The sequence below is a fragment of the Ovis aries genome, chromosome 16, assembly GCF_016772045.2.
Source record: "Ovis aries strain OAR_USU_Benz2616 breed Rambouillet chromosome 16, ARS-UI_Ramb_v3.0, whole genome shotgun sequence".
Classification (NCBI taxonomy): domain Eukaryota; kingdom Metazoa; phylum Chordata; class Mammalia; order Artiodactyla; family Bovidae; genus Ovis; species Ovis aries.
In genome coordinates this window covers 71,429-85,384 of record NC_056069.1, presented here as the reverse complement: position 1 = coordinate 85,384, position 13,956 = coordinate 71,429, and the positions used below count along the sequence as shown (strand labels likewise).

Below are 13,956 nucleotides of genomic sequence, written 5' to 3'. Positions count from 1 at the left end.
ACTGAACTGAACTAAGTAAAAGTCATAATTAGCTGTGCTAATAAAGGAGACATAAATTTTATGATTTTTTTGTCTCAGAGTTCTTGATTTTAAGAGATACTTACTAAATTATTAAATTTCTTGAAAAGCTGCGTTTAAATTCTACTTTAGAAATGAAATCTTATTGCCTAATATCCAAAAGTATTCTTTCAGATGTTTCACTTCCTTTCTAATTGATTTCAGTTGGCAATGGTTCATAATCATTTTCAAGCTCTGCTGTACCCAACGAAGTTTTTCTGCCTCTAAGCATAAGTGAATCACTGGTGTCTAAACACTAACCATAAATAGATGCTTTTTGTTTAAAGGAATCCTAGATAAATCCTTTTTATGAATTAAATAAACTTACAATACTAAACCAAAACATTAATTTCTAGTTTTAGCTTAACATTTTTTTGTCATTTTCTTACATAAATTTTGTCATTTCTTACAAAAATGACATTTTCGTCATTTTCTTTAGTTGCTATTTTACCTATAGCATTTTTATTTAAAATTAAAAAAAAATCTTGCTGAGCATTTGTAGAATATTTCTAGATTTGTAGTTAATTCAAACATTTAAACATTATAAATGAAGCTCACTTTATCTCTATCTTGACATCACCTGGATGAATGGTATCTAAGATGGCAATGATGGGGAGTCTTGAAATTGCAACCAGTTTTCACTGTTCAATCATTTTGATTAAAATATCCATTTCAGTCAGTGCAAACAGGTTTATGGTTTTGATGGTGTTTTCCTGATATTTGTGATGTACGGAAAAGTAACCCTTGTTAAATTCAGTCTCAACCTGTTTTCTCATTTGGCTTCTTGCCATCGTAGGAGAGCAATTAAGGTTTCTTTCACAGCACTGCATCTACACTGGGTCTTAGTACTTGAGAGCTGTGAAACTGGAGGATGTGCTGTAGCTGTGCGGTCACAGCGGGCCTCCGAACACTTCATCCCAAGTCAGACACTTCTCCATGCAGGCCTAAAGGAGGAAGCAAATGCTTGACCCCCATCCCAGACACAGGCTGCCTACTCCACACCCAAGTTCACAGTGCTGTGGGCACATACATCTTTTCAAAGTAGGGATCTGGAACCAAGCAAGCACTTTGGGAGAAGTTCTTTCTCCCAAACTCACTGGTTAGGTAAATCTCCTCACCTCTCATAAGGAGGGTAGGAGTATGAGTCCTTACCTTGAAACTTTTCTCCTTCAAGTTCCCTGTCATGTGTTTTTTTAAAAAAATATGCTTTATAAATTAACTATATCAACTGACTACTACATATAGGAGTTTGACAATAATTTATTCTTGTTCTTGCTTTAAAACATGATTTAGTTAAAAAGCTACTATGTCATGTCATGCCACAAGCATTATTGAACTATGTAAGAAGGTTTTACATATTCATTTTCTCTGCATTATAGTTAAAAATCTATGTGTTTTTTCTTAATCTGAGGAAGTAGCTGGCACAGGACTCTGGACTCAGTAAGAAAGTCATTGGCTTTCTTACTTCTTTTGTAGAATTATGAACTTTGCCTAAATCATGACTCTCATACCTTAAAAAAAGTTGTTTTTTTTTTTCCCAAAGTAAAAGCCTTTCCTAAAAAACAAACAAACAAACAAACAAACTTTTGTGTGGAACCATATTATATAAAACAGAGACAAGTATAAAGCCTTTAGCCAAAGGAGTGGCCAGAGGTCCTGTGTTTTTGTTAAATGGAAAAGTTTAAAGAAAACTGCAGATGTGTTCTCCTTAATAACATTCAACTCAAACTATTGCCTCCATTTGAACAGGATCCTCACCTAGAAATCAAAATAAATGTGTATTTAGAGCAGGAGCTGTTAGGGGGAAAAGATAGTAATCTTGTGGGTCACTCCTAGGATCATGGGTCATTCTGTAATTCTTTGAAATTATGTGTACTCAATAGACTGATATTTAATGTACTTTTTATCAGATTAACATTCCATATATAGGTTCCTTGTTATTTATAATTGGAATAAGTAGGAATACATTTTCTTTTATTTATATGATTATTTTTCTACTTAAGTAATCTTCAAATTAGGTCTAGTCTCTAAAAGTATTATTAAAATGTCACATTTAATAAGTTGTATAACATTCCTATGATAATGTCTCTTGCTTAAGTTAAAGATAAGTAATATTTGACTTATTTCGGATGCAGCAGGAGTTGGACAGGAGTATAACTAGAGAACTAAGAAAAGGTATGTTGCCAAAATGTATGAATTAAATTTAGATATTGATTTCTGAAATAAACAATAAATGGCATCTCTTTCCATTGTTTGGATAACAGATGCTATGTTAAATGTTTTCTTCTTAGACATAGCTAATGAAAAATGTGAAAGCATGAGCAGTCATAGTGAAAAATATTCTTCTTCCTCATTTATTCATCATGTTCCATAATTAAGAAAAAAATCTCAAAAGTTCTATGTATTTCTATTTATTTCTGGCTGTATCCTTTCTCTACTACTGCCATCGCTGTGGAACTGTCCATCTGCACCCGGACACCATCCTCAGAAAGCATGGAGTTCATCAACGTCTCAAGTGTCTGGTAGTGGTTAAGGCTAGAACACCCAGACTCAAGCAGTCATGTTTGCATAGCTGTCACTTGGTGGGTGACTTTATAATTTCTGTGTCATTCACTTTGTAACTAGTTTATCTCTTGCCCTCAGGAAAAGCTCCAAACACCTGCATCAATTTGGGTCCTTCCAAAGTAGTTGACCTTATCTCTTTACCACCTTACTCTGCCCCTTAGCTGTGCATCTAAACAGCCAGACTGTGTAGGATCCCACAGATTCCTTTCCTCACCTCTGGTCTTTGTATGTGCTTCTCCCCTCTGACTCTTGTACTTTTTCCTGTCCTTCAGGTGGCTACTTCCATAGCACCTCCACCAAAAAGCTGGCATTATTGACACAAAGCCGGCTGTCCCTTCTGAGTGTTCCTCATGCCATCTTGTATACCTGTCTTAGTATTTATGACTCCGTATGGAAATTGTCTGTTCATCTATTTTTACAGTTTATGGCATTATCATTTCTCAGGGTGAATGGGTCACCTTCATCTTGTAATTCCAGTGTTTGTCACAACACCTTAGCAGATAGTCATTGAGTAAATGAATGAAGAATGAGAAAGCCAGAAGCTCTGATACTCAGCCACATGTGGGACCGTGGGCTGATTATATAATTGTAATCTTGTATTTTGTTTTCTGTCATTTATAGATATGTTTCATTTTTCAGATCACTTAGAAATATCTCAGGTTTTTTTAATTTTTTTTACTAATACTGAGTTAACTCAAGTATTTTAGAGAAAGAATGTAATCCCTTTTCTTTCCAGCTGCTGCTGAATTTAAATCGAGTCCTATGGATTATCTCCTCTAGGAGCTACAGATGGGTCAAATCTGTCTCAGGACCTGCTTTTGAAAACATCACAAGAATATGTACAGATTTTGAAGAAAAAATAAATGATCTGAAAGATAATTAGTAAAAATTTCCCTTCTGGACTGTTCTCATGACATTTTAGTTGTTTCTCATTAAACATGATGAGAAAATCTTTATTAAAGGGAAATATTTTTGTGTGTATGATGAAAGTTTATATGGTATTTAAAAAATACTACTTTTAAGTAGTATTAATACTACTTTTAGACAGTAGTATCTAAGTACTTTTGATACTAAGTATTTTCTCTGCAGCTAACTTGAGTGATTTAAAAACCAGCACTGTTAAGTTTTCCATATTCAAAGTGAAAGTATTAGTCCCTTAGTCGTGTCCGACTCTGCGACCAATAGACTGCAGCCCGCCAGACTCCTCTGTCCTCCACTATCTTGTGGGGTTATCTCAAATTAATGTCCATTGAGTTGGTGATGGTATCCAACCCTCTTGTCCTCTGTTGTCCCCTTTCTCCTCCTGCCTTCCATCTTTCCCAGAATGATGGTCTTTTCTGATGAGCCAGCTCTTCACATCAAGTGGTTGAAGTATTGGAGCTTCAGCCTCAACTCAGTCCTTCCAATGAATATTCAGGATTGATTTCCTTTAGGATTGACTGGTTTAATGTCCTTGCAGTCCAAGGACTCTCGAGAGTCTACTCCCAACACCACAGTTCAAAAGCATTAATTCTTTTTCAGTCAGTCTTCTTTATTGTACAACTCTCATATCCATACATGACTACTAGAAAATAGTGTATATATGTTAATCCCAATCTCCTAATTTGTCCTTCCCCTCATATTTCCCCTTTCATAACCATAATTTGATTTTGAGATCTTGTGAGTTGGTTTCTGTTGTGTAAATAAGCTTATTTTTATTAAATTCCACATGTAAGTGATGTGATATTTGTTTTTCTCTGTCTGAGTTACTTCACTTTAGGATTGTAATTTCGAGATCCATCTGTGTTGCTGCTAAAGGCATTATTATTTATTTGTATGGCCGAGTAATATTCCATTTTCGTTGTGTGTGTGTGTGTGTGTGTGTGTGTGTGTGTACCACATCTTCTTTATCCATTCTTCTATTGATGGACACTTAGGTTGCTTCAATGTCTTGGCTATTGTAAATAGTTCTGCAGTGAACACTGGGGTTCATATACCTTTTTGAATTATGGTTTTCTCCAGATATACACCCAGTAAGCAACCTTTATAGAGTTTTCTACAGTGGGTGTACATAGTTGCATTCCATAAGCAGTGTAGAAGGGTTCCCTTTTCTCCACACTCTCTCCAGCATTTATTGTTTGTATATTTTTTGATGGTGACTATTCTGATTGGTATGAAATGATACCTTATTATAGTATTTCTGCATTTCTATATTAATTAGTGATGCGGAGCTTCCTTTCTGAGCATCCCTCGTGTGCTTTTTGGTTGTCTGTAGGTGTTCCTTACAGAAATGTGTATTTAGATCTTATACTCATTTTTTGATCAGGTTCTTTGTTTTTTGCTGTTGAGCTCTTTGAGCTATTTGAATATGTTGGAGATTAATCCCTTGTCAATTGCATCATTTGCAAATAGTCTGTGGGTTGTCGTCTGTCTTGTTTATGATTTCCTGTACTGTGGAAAAGCTTTTAAATTTAATTAGATACCATTTGCTTATTTCTGTTTTTATTTTCATTACTCTAAGAGGTGGATGAAAAAAGATCCTGCTGTAATTTATGTCAGAGTGTGTTCTGCCTATATTCTCCTCTGAGTTTTACAGGACCTGTCTTATATTTAGGTGTTTAGTCCATTTTGAGTTTATTTTTGTGTATGATGTTATACATGTAGCTGTTGAGTTTTCTCAGCATCACTTATTGAAGGGGCTGTCTTTTCTCCTTTATATATAGTCTTGCCTCCTTTATCCTAGATTAATTGACCACAGGTACGTAGGTTTCTCTCTGGACTTTCTGTCTTGTTCCATTGATCATTCAGTATATTTCTGTTTTTGTGCTAGTGCTGTGTTTTGAAGCTTGCAGAGTAGTCTGCAGTCAGGGTACCTGATTCTTTCAGCTCTTGCTTTTCTTTCTCAAGATTGCTTTGTCTATTTGGGGTCTTTTGTTTCCATACACACTGTAAAATTTTTTGTTCCAGTTGTGTGAAAAATGCCATTGGTAATTTGACAGAAATTGCACTGAATCTGTAGATTGCTTTGGAAACTATAGTTATTTTGACAGTTATACAGTTATAATGTCACTTTCATTTCTGTATTTCAGTTTCCTCTCTTTCCTTCTTAGTTTAGGTAAGGGTTTATTGATATTGTTTGTTTCTTTCAGGAAATGAACTTACAGTTCTTGCATATGAGCACTGGGCTGGCACACCAGGCCTCTGTGCACATAGGCAATGTGTTTAGAGGTGTTGCTTAGCAACGATCATTCTGGGATGAAAGATTCCAAACCGTTGAGCTTCCCAGCTGGGAGGTTGTGGCGGGACGGCTCTGGCTTACCTGTAGTGCTTGTGTTGGGTTTAGGGGACTGTGAAGAGCTGAGGGAGAGGTGAGGTGTGTTTAGAGTCCATAGGCTCTGCGATTAAGAAGATTTTTGGCTTCAGGAGTAAGAAGGGTGTGTCGCCCTTTGGCTCCTCCATCAACCTGGTGAGAGACAGTGGTCATGGAATCAACTTCCAGCCCAGGTACCACATCTGAGACAAAGACCTCAGAAAGATCCACAAAGCTGCCGTTGTGGGCAACGTAGCCAAAGTGCAGCATGTTCTGTTTGGAAAAAATGGCCTGAACGACAGGGACAAGATGAAGAGGTAAGCGAGGTGGAAGGGCCTGGCAGAGATCCCTCCTGTGAGTTTCCCCTCCAAGGCTCCTGGATACCTTCCTGGGATCCAGCATCTCACAGACTTTATAGGCAGCAAAAGGCCTTAGCTGGTTTTGGACCCACTTATAATTCCTCTTATAGAGCTTTCCTGATAGTTTTGAAGTCATTTAACTGCATGTTGGTAATCACAGAAATGAAATGAAACATGAATAGCATCTGTTTTTCCTTTCTTCCTCCTGCTTTTATTTGCATGGGTTAGCATGATGTACTCATGAGTAAAAGCTCTCAAGTTATATAGCCTTCAAGAAATCTTCTGAACTTCTGGCTCTCACACTTTTTCTCATGTGATTTATGAAAGCACTTCTTCATGGATCGCCTATTGTGGATCATGGCAGTGGAGAGATTTCTGATGTTGCCAATATTTTATTTTTAATGTATATATTTTTTATACCGTAAGGTTATATATTACAGAAAACTGCATAGTGAGCAAAATAATTCCCATGCCAAATCAACTTCTGGATTAAAAATTCTTCAGATACAATTCAATATCCATTTTATATCAGTGTACACTTAGGTATATGTGTTCTTTGATGAAGGACCTTAGAAGACAGCTTTGAAGTTGGAAGCTGGCTGTGTCCTTGCATAGGAAGGCATTTTCTTAGGATGTATGGTCTTTCTATATTTAAAGCAAATCAACATTTCATGGTTTTAAAGATTTTGGGTTACATATGCTGTCTTTAATTGTTGTGATGAAATTAAAAGTTTTGTATGGTAGAGGAAGATTTGCCCTTTTAGATATCAAAATGTGTTATAAGTGCCCACAAAGTGTTCACTTACTAACGATTGAAAAGATAGATAAATGAATGGAACAGAATGCCCAAACACCCAAATGTATATAAAACTTTAGAACTTGAAAATGATGACATTTTCTGTGGCAAATGATAAACTGTATGTAGATGGTGAAGAAATAACCTGGTAAAAGAGAAAAGTAACTCAATTTTTATCTCACCAAAATGTTTCAGGTAGAGTATGTATCAAACATTTCAAATATGCACAGTGAGAAAAGTACCAGAGTAAAACTCAGATTCCTATTTATACATTTTTTATCTGCTGACAGAGACCTTCTGTTTTTTCCATTTCTACTGTTTCTTAACCTTGATTTTTTTAAATTGGAGAATAATTGCTTTACAATGTTGTGTTGTGTTCTGCTGCATAACATCATAAATCAGTTGTAAGTATACATATATCCCTTCCTTGTGAGCCTCCCTCCCACCCCAAAGACCTTTCTAAGAATGATTTCAGAAGTAAGAATTCTGGAGTTTCCTGGATTTTGGCACACACACACACAAAGAAACAAAAGAAAAGAAATCTGGATGTTGATTTAACATTTTAACAACACAAACAATTTAAAACTCTCTGTAGATCAAGCTGTCTATAGGCAAGTCAGATTAGCAGACAGGGCTTGTCTTTTTGGCACTAATAGGAATGTGGCACAGATAAAAATGATTTCTCACTTTCAAATTTTTTTAAGAATGTTTTTTGAGGATTTATATTTTCTGACAACTTTCAGCCTTTTCAGAACTCAAGGGAATCTAGGGAGTTCCTTGGTCATCCAGTGGTTAAGACCTGCTGCTGTGGGCCCAGGGTTCGATACCTGGTGGGGGAACGAAAATCCTGCCAGCTACTGGGATATATTGTACAACATGGGGAATATAGCAAATGCCATATAATAACTTTAAATGGAGTATGACCTATAAAAATTGTGAATCACTATGTTGTGTACCTGTAATATATAATAGTATGTAATATGCGCCATCTATATTTTAATTAAAAAGAAGAAACCTTAGACAAAAAGACCTTATGGTAATTAGATCAACAGGAAAAATGAGAAATGAGCAAACAAAAATGCTACCAATTATAGTTGTACAGACATTGTGAATTATACATTTCGTTCCAATGTCAGAGACATTAAAATGTCAGAAAATGAACGTATTAGAATCATTGAAGTACAGTGTTGTCTCTAATCCTCAAAATGTATCTACAAAGGAGGTATGATATCCTTTGACTTCACTGAGATGTTGTCCTTGTAAAAGAGTAGTAGTAATAATAAGTATGATTATATTACCTAACAGTTACTGAGCTGTTACCTGTGCCAGGAATGGTTCTAAACTCATTGCATGGATCTCATTTAAGCATCGCAGTGCTGTCCTGTGAGAGAACTACTACTCTCTCTCCATTTTGTTGTTGAGGAAATTGAGGCACAGAGAGGCTGAGCGACAGCTAAGTGACAGAGTGAAAGTAAAATTCAAACCCAAGTTGAGCTGAATCTCAAGGTCATGGTCATTCAATTCAAGTAAATTGTTCTTTCATTACTGTGTTAAGAAGAGCTAATGATAATATATAATGTTCTTTCTCCAGAAGGAAACGAAATATTTGTTTTAGAGCGATAAGAATAGCATGCTATTGAATGTTTTCAATCACAAGAACAATTGTTTGTTTTGAAACAGTAACACTACAGTTTCCTGAAAACTCCTCTTTCTTTCATAGGACTGCCCTCCACTTGGCCTGTGCCAATGGCCATTCAGTGGTGGTAACTCTGCTTCTGGAGAGAAAATGCCTGCTTAACCTCTGTGACAATGAAAACAGGACAGTGCTGATGAAGGTATGGGGCAGCGAACCGTGTCCACACGAGGTGGATGTGATTTAACTACTGAAACTAAAGTGAATGCATCTCATTTAGATATAGTAAACCAGTGAAGCTTGTGGACTGTTTACTTTGAATTCCTAGAATTTACACTCTGTTTCTTGGTGCAACACTGACAGGCCTTAGAATGCCAAGAAGAGGAGTGTGCGACTCTTCTGCTGGAGCATGGTGCCGACCCAAATGTCATGGACATCAGTGGGAACACCACTCTCCTCTATGCTGTTTTTTGCCAGAATATATCACTCGCAGCAAAGCTGCTTTCCTGCGACGCCAATATAGAAGCCAGGAACAAGGTATATCTCAACTAACTTTATTTACAAAATATTCGCAAAGCATTTTTTTAAACTAGAAGTGTTTTATTTCTAACTATGTAAATAGGTAAACTGAATAGTGTCCATCAAGCCCTGTTACCGTGGAAACAACTCCAAAGCCACTGCAGGGGGTGGGGGAAAATGTTGGAGCCCACAGAGAGGGCAAAGCTCTGTCTCCCAGCCAGCCGTCTATCCCAGAAGGAAGATTTCCCGTCAGAACGTGCCGGAGAGTGGGTGGTTGGCTCAGAGCCCACAAATGATGAAGGCCTGGGGGAAATGAAGTGATGTGAGGAGTGGCTGCTTCCAGGGGCCCAGGGAATGGGTGCCCCTGGAGGTGGGCGGGAGGAGGAAGGAGACCTAGTGCCCATGAGGGGGAGCCAGGTGAGTGCAAATGGGCCTGGGAGGCAGCAGGCCTAGAGCCCTGAGCCCTCCAGGACCCCGGTTCTGAGATCCAGCCAAGAGGGTCAGGTCATGTTTGACACCCAGCAAGGGCGTTCACTTGTGCTGGTGACCGCTTGGTTCACGATGTACACCTCGGGGTCTCCTGCACTCAGCCCTGGGGAGCTGCTCGGTGGGGTTGCAGCTGTGCGTGTGGAGCTGGTGGTGGTGAAGCCGTCCCTCTTGCTTTATCCAGGACACACGTGATGTCCTGCAGCTGCAGCTCCACCAGGAACTCCCTCCACTCTCACAGGTGGGCTCAGTTTTTCGTCTTTGAAAGCTCCAGCTGTCCCCGTGTCAAAGTATTTTGAAAGAACCAAATTGTCTATGATTTCACTTGAAATCATGATATTTCTCAAGCATTAGAGAGTAAAGCATTCCTTTATGTGTTTATGGCTGGTATTCGTGATAACACTGCACTTGTTAAAGGTAAAACATTTTCCAAATATTTTCCCCCACTTAAGTTTTTCTTTTTCTTTTTTTGGTAATCAGTCTAAAATAACAGAGTAAAGCAAAATTTGCCTCAGTAGACTTTGTCTTGAAATTCAAACATAATGAAAGCATTTTACAACATATTAGAAATCTTGCTGCTATTCACAAATTCCCATTTTATGAAAAATGGTTTATATAAACACAGTTTCTCTCTTATTGCCCAAGTCTTAAGAGGGTTAAAAGGAAAAGAAAAGGAGCAAGCATGTGAAAAGTGCAAGCCAAGCTGGAATTTTGGCAGTTGGGAAATGCCAAGAAGAGGCTTTATTTATTTTAATATTTATTTATTTGGCTGAGCTGGGCTTAGTTTCAGCATGTAGGATCTAGTTTCCTGACCAGGGGTGGAACCCAGGCCCTCTTTCCTGGGAGCACTGAGACCCAGCCACGGGACCACCACGGAAGTCCCGAGATTTTGTTTTGTGCTTTTTATTCCCTTCAGTTTATATATTTCTTATATGCTTTTCAGTTTTCAGGGATAATAGTTGTTATTTTGAAAAAGAGTGTGAGTGAATTGTAAACTTGCCTAGGTGCCAGTTTTAAGAAGACTCTGATCCAAACAGACTGACAGTGAACAGGTGGTGATTAAGTGGGAATTAAGAGAGAAGAGCAAATAGCTACCTGATATTACCGTATTCTGGCAGAACCATCCACTTAGATAAGAGTCTAGACTCTGCTCTCCCATCTAAAATGTCTTGATGGGAAGGAAGTAAGGGGTTTATAAATAATGAGATGAGGTTGCCTTTTGGGTTTACAAAACTACTTTTGGTAGTCCCTGTTCTACCGCTGTTTACCCAGGAAAATTAAAAAAATTGCAGTTTTGATGACTCTTGCCTCTTACACTTTTCTTTTTTATTCAAACCTTCACATAAGAGAAAGAATTGGCCGTGTGAGTAAGAGATGAGACTGGACTGGTTGCTGCACTAATTCTCAGCTATATTCTGCTGGTGAACCAGTTATTTGGGAAAACTTATTTTTAAAATGTATTAGCCTAGGCTGTTTGCTGTAGATTTTGACTGAGTAAATTGAGGAACGCTTGGGCGTGTGTATTTAGAACTATTCCCTTGAGATTCTGATCCAATCCTTGATGAATAACTATGGAGTGAATACATGTAATTTCTAAATGCACACTTCACAAAAGAAAGTAGTCTCCTGAAGTGTTGGAGTTTGATCAATGCTAGCTACTTCCATCAGCTCCCTCCTTTCCAACAATATTAGCCTGACTTTTTCTCTGCCCCTGTGTTTAAGACATTAGAAGGAATATCTTTGGCAGTATCTATGGGCTTGAACAATAACTCCTTTTCCTTCCAACCACTCATCATTCAGTGACACTCCGAGAGTCTTTAGCGATTTGCTCATGGCGAAGTCACTTCGTCTGTAGAGTCTGACCCTTTAAGGATTTTGCACCTTCACTTATTGTCCAGGTCATTAGGTCAACGGATGTTTGTTACCAACAGGGTTTTCCTGACTGCAGTAATAGTAACTCATGAGCCTTTTTTGGTGTCAGCTGCAGGACAGACTCTTGCAGTGTGTCTGTTAGAATTGCTGATCCCTGGCATAAGCAGATGAGAGCTTTAAAACCCGTGAAGTTAGTAACAGCACAGAGGAGAATTGTTTTAAGCATTTATTTTCAGCAGGCTTGGTAACTCATGATCCATTTTATTAACAATCTAGAAGAATTCTAGAGATAGACTGTAGTTTCAACAGGCAGTGGAAATATTCTTGACTGTGAATTATGAGTCTTTTTAAAAGAATTTATGTTTACTTGAATTATGAGTCTTAATAGCCATATTTATTACATATTGGGACCCACACTTTTTGTGAAACATATGATACTAAAGAAAGGAAAGGTTTCACATACAAATATTTGCTTTATACCCACCTGTTTGGAAACAGCAAACAAAAAACCAAAAGTGGACCATAGACCAAACATGGCCCTTGGATATGTTTAGTTTGCCTCTACACACTGAGTCAACATTTCAAATTTAGGAGGCCCATGCAGAAGTTCAGGCTGCTCCAAGAACCAAATCTAGACCCCCTTGAGCCCATCCTACTGTTTGGTCTGCGTGCAGAGGCTACCCCTTCTGTGTGGGACATGTGTTTTTGGGGTTACTGGTCTCACCTGGCTTTTTCACTTACTCAGGTCATCAGCTTTCCATCCATAAGCATATGAGTTTCCAATTTTTGATTGATAGTTTATTTTGATAAATATTTGAAGGTTTTAAAAGACAGTCTAATTAATCTATAATTGATTTCATATTTAAAAAATCTTAAGAATGGGATTGAATTTTTCAAATTAGAATTGTTAAGTTGGTTGTGGCAGTTTCGCACTGAATAACTCTCACAAACACACAAGATTATAAGAGACAGCGCAGGGAGAGCTGGTGGAAGAGCAACTCCCCTAGAAAATGTTGAGCATGTATTTATTGGTAATTTTATGCTGCAATCTTTAACTAAGAGCAGTAAAGCAAGACAAACACGAGAACTCTAGGATTTTGGAAGCTTCCTCCTGGTCGTCTGGAGGTAATCACATGAGAGTCATCAAGAAGGGTCTTTGAAGATAAGGTGGGGAGGGCACTCATTCTGCATGCAGTTAGCAGCTAGCTAATGCTGACCTCTCAGCCAGAACGTCTAACTTAAGGAAGGGCGGTGGAAAGAGCAAGCAAGGAAGAGAGAATGAGTAAGATTAAATTCCAGGAGACATTTCTGAGAAAGCAGTAAAACAGGGTTCCCACAGTTGATTTTTTGAAAAAAAAAAAAGTTTCTCTCTTTGCATGTTCATGTAGAGAGTAATGTTCCCACTGGAATGTCTGTAAACCTTTTGAGTTTACTCATGGTCATCCTTGGATAGGTTATGCATGCTACAGATAGTATTATATATTTCTGCCTCAGCATTGTCCCTAAAATATGCAATTGATACAGTAGCTAAATGATACCCGCACCCCTTGCATTGGGAACTTGACACTGAGCCACTGGACCACCAGGGAAGGCCCAGAGGAGGAGCATATTAAAGAGAAAGAAGGTGAACAGGGCAGTGAGGAGGGGGTTCTCTTTCATTTACTTTCTGACTTTTATTCTTAAGTTCAGAGAATCTATTGCAAGATTTTAATTTCAATTTAGAAATAGGTTAACTGTGTACATTAGAAATGGTTTTCCTTGTTTTACAGGATGACCTGACACCACTGTCACTTGTGATATGTGAAAGGAGAGGGCAAATGGTGGAGTTTTTAGTAAAGAAAGAAGCGAATATACATGCGGTTGATAAGATGAAAAGGTACTGTTGTTCTTTTTCTTTTGAAAACCCTTAAAAAAAAAGAAAACCCTTAGTGCTGTTCTAGGATGGTAATATCAAGATTAAATGAATAAGAGGATTCATTTGTGATCAACACATCATCACTTAGGTAGAAAATCAATTATTCTGACTGGGAATCATGAACAATATATAGCAGGAATGTATAGCAGGTTTCATATTCCCTTATAATATTGACTGGTGTCATATGCAACCTCTTTTTGTTTGGTTGGTTGATCTTATAATAGCTGAGGGATTTCAAATTAGTTTTATTAGCTTTGTGAAATATGGATTCTGCTTTTTAGTTTACCTTATGACAATATCGAGTTTCTTAATTCATTTAAAAGAATTCTTTAACCTCTACTTTGTATGTATATATTTTTATATGATGCATAGTAAACCTAAAAGACTTGATTTTGTCTTTTGGATAACTCTTTGTTTTAAATTACTTTGTTTGAAGAATGCCGATGTTACTAGGTTGCAAAGGAG

At 37.6% G+C, this 13,956-nt stretch overlaps 1 pseudogene; it reads left to right on the top strand.

Annotated features, from left to right (window-relative positions):
• Window positions 1–9,251, top strand: part of LOC114118677 (ankyrin repeat domain-containing protein 26-like) — a 52,826-nt pseudogene extending 43,575 nt beyond the window's left edge.
• Window positions 9,252–13,956: the final 4,705 nt, after the last annotated feature.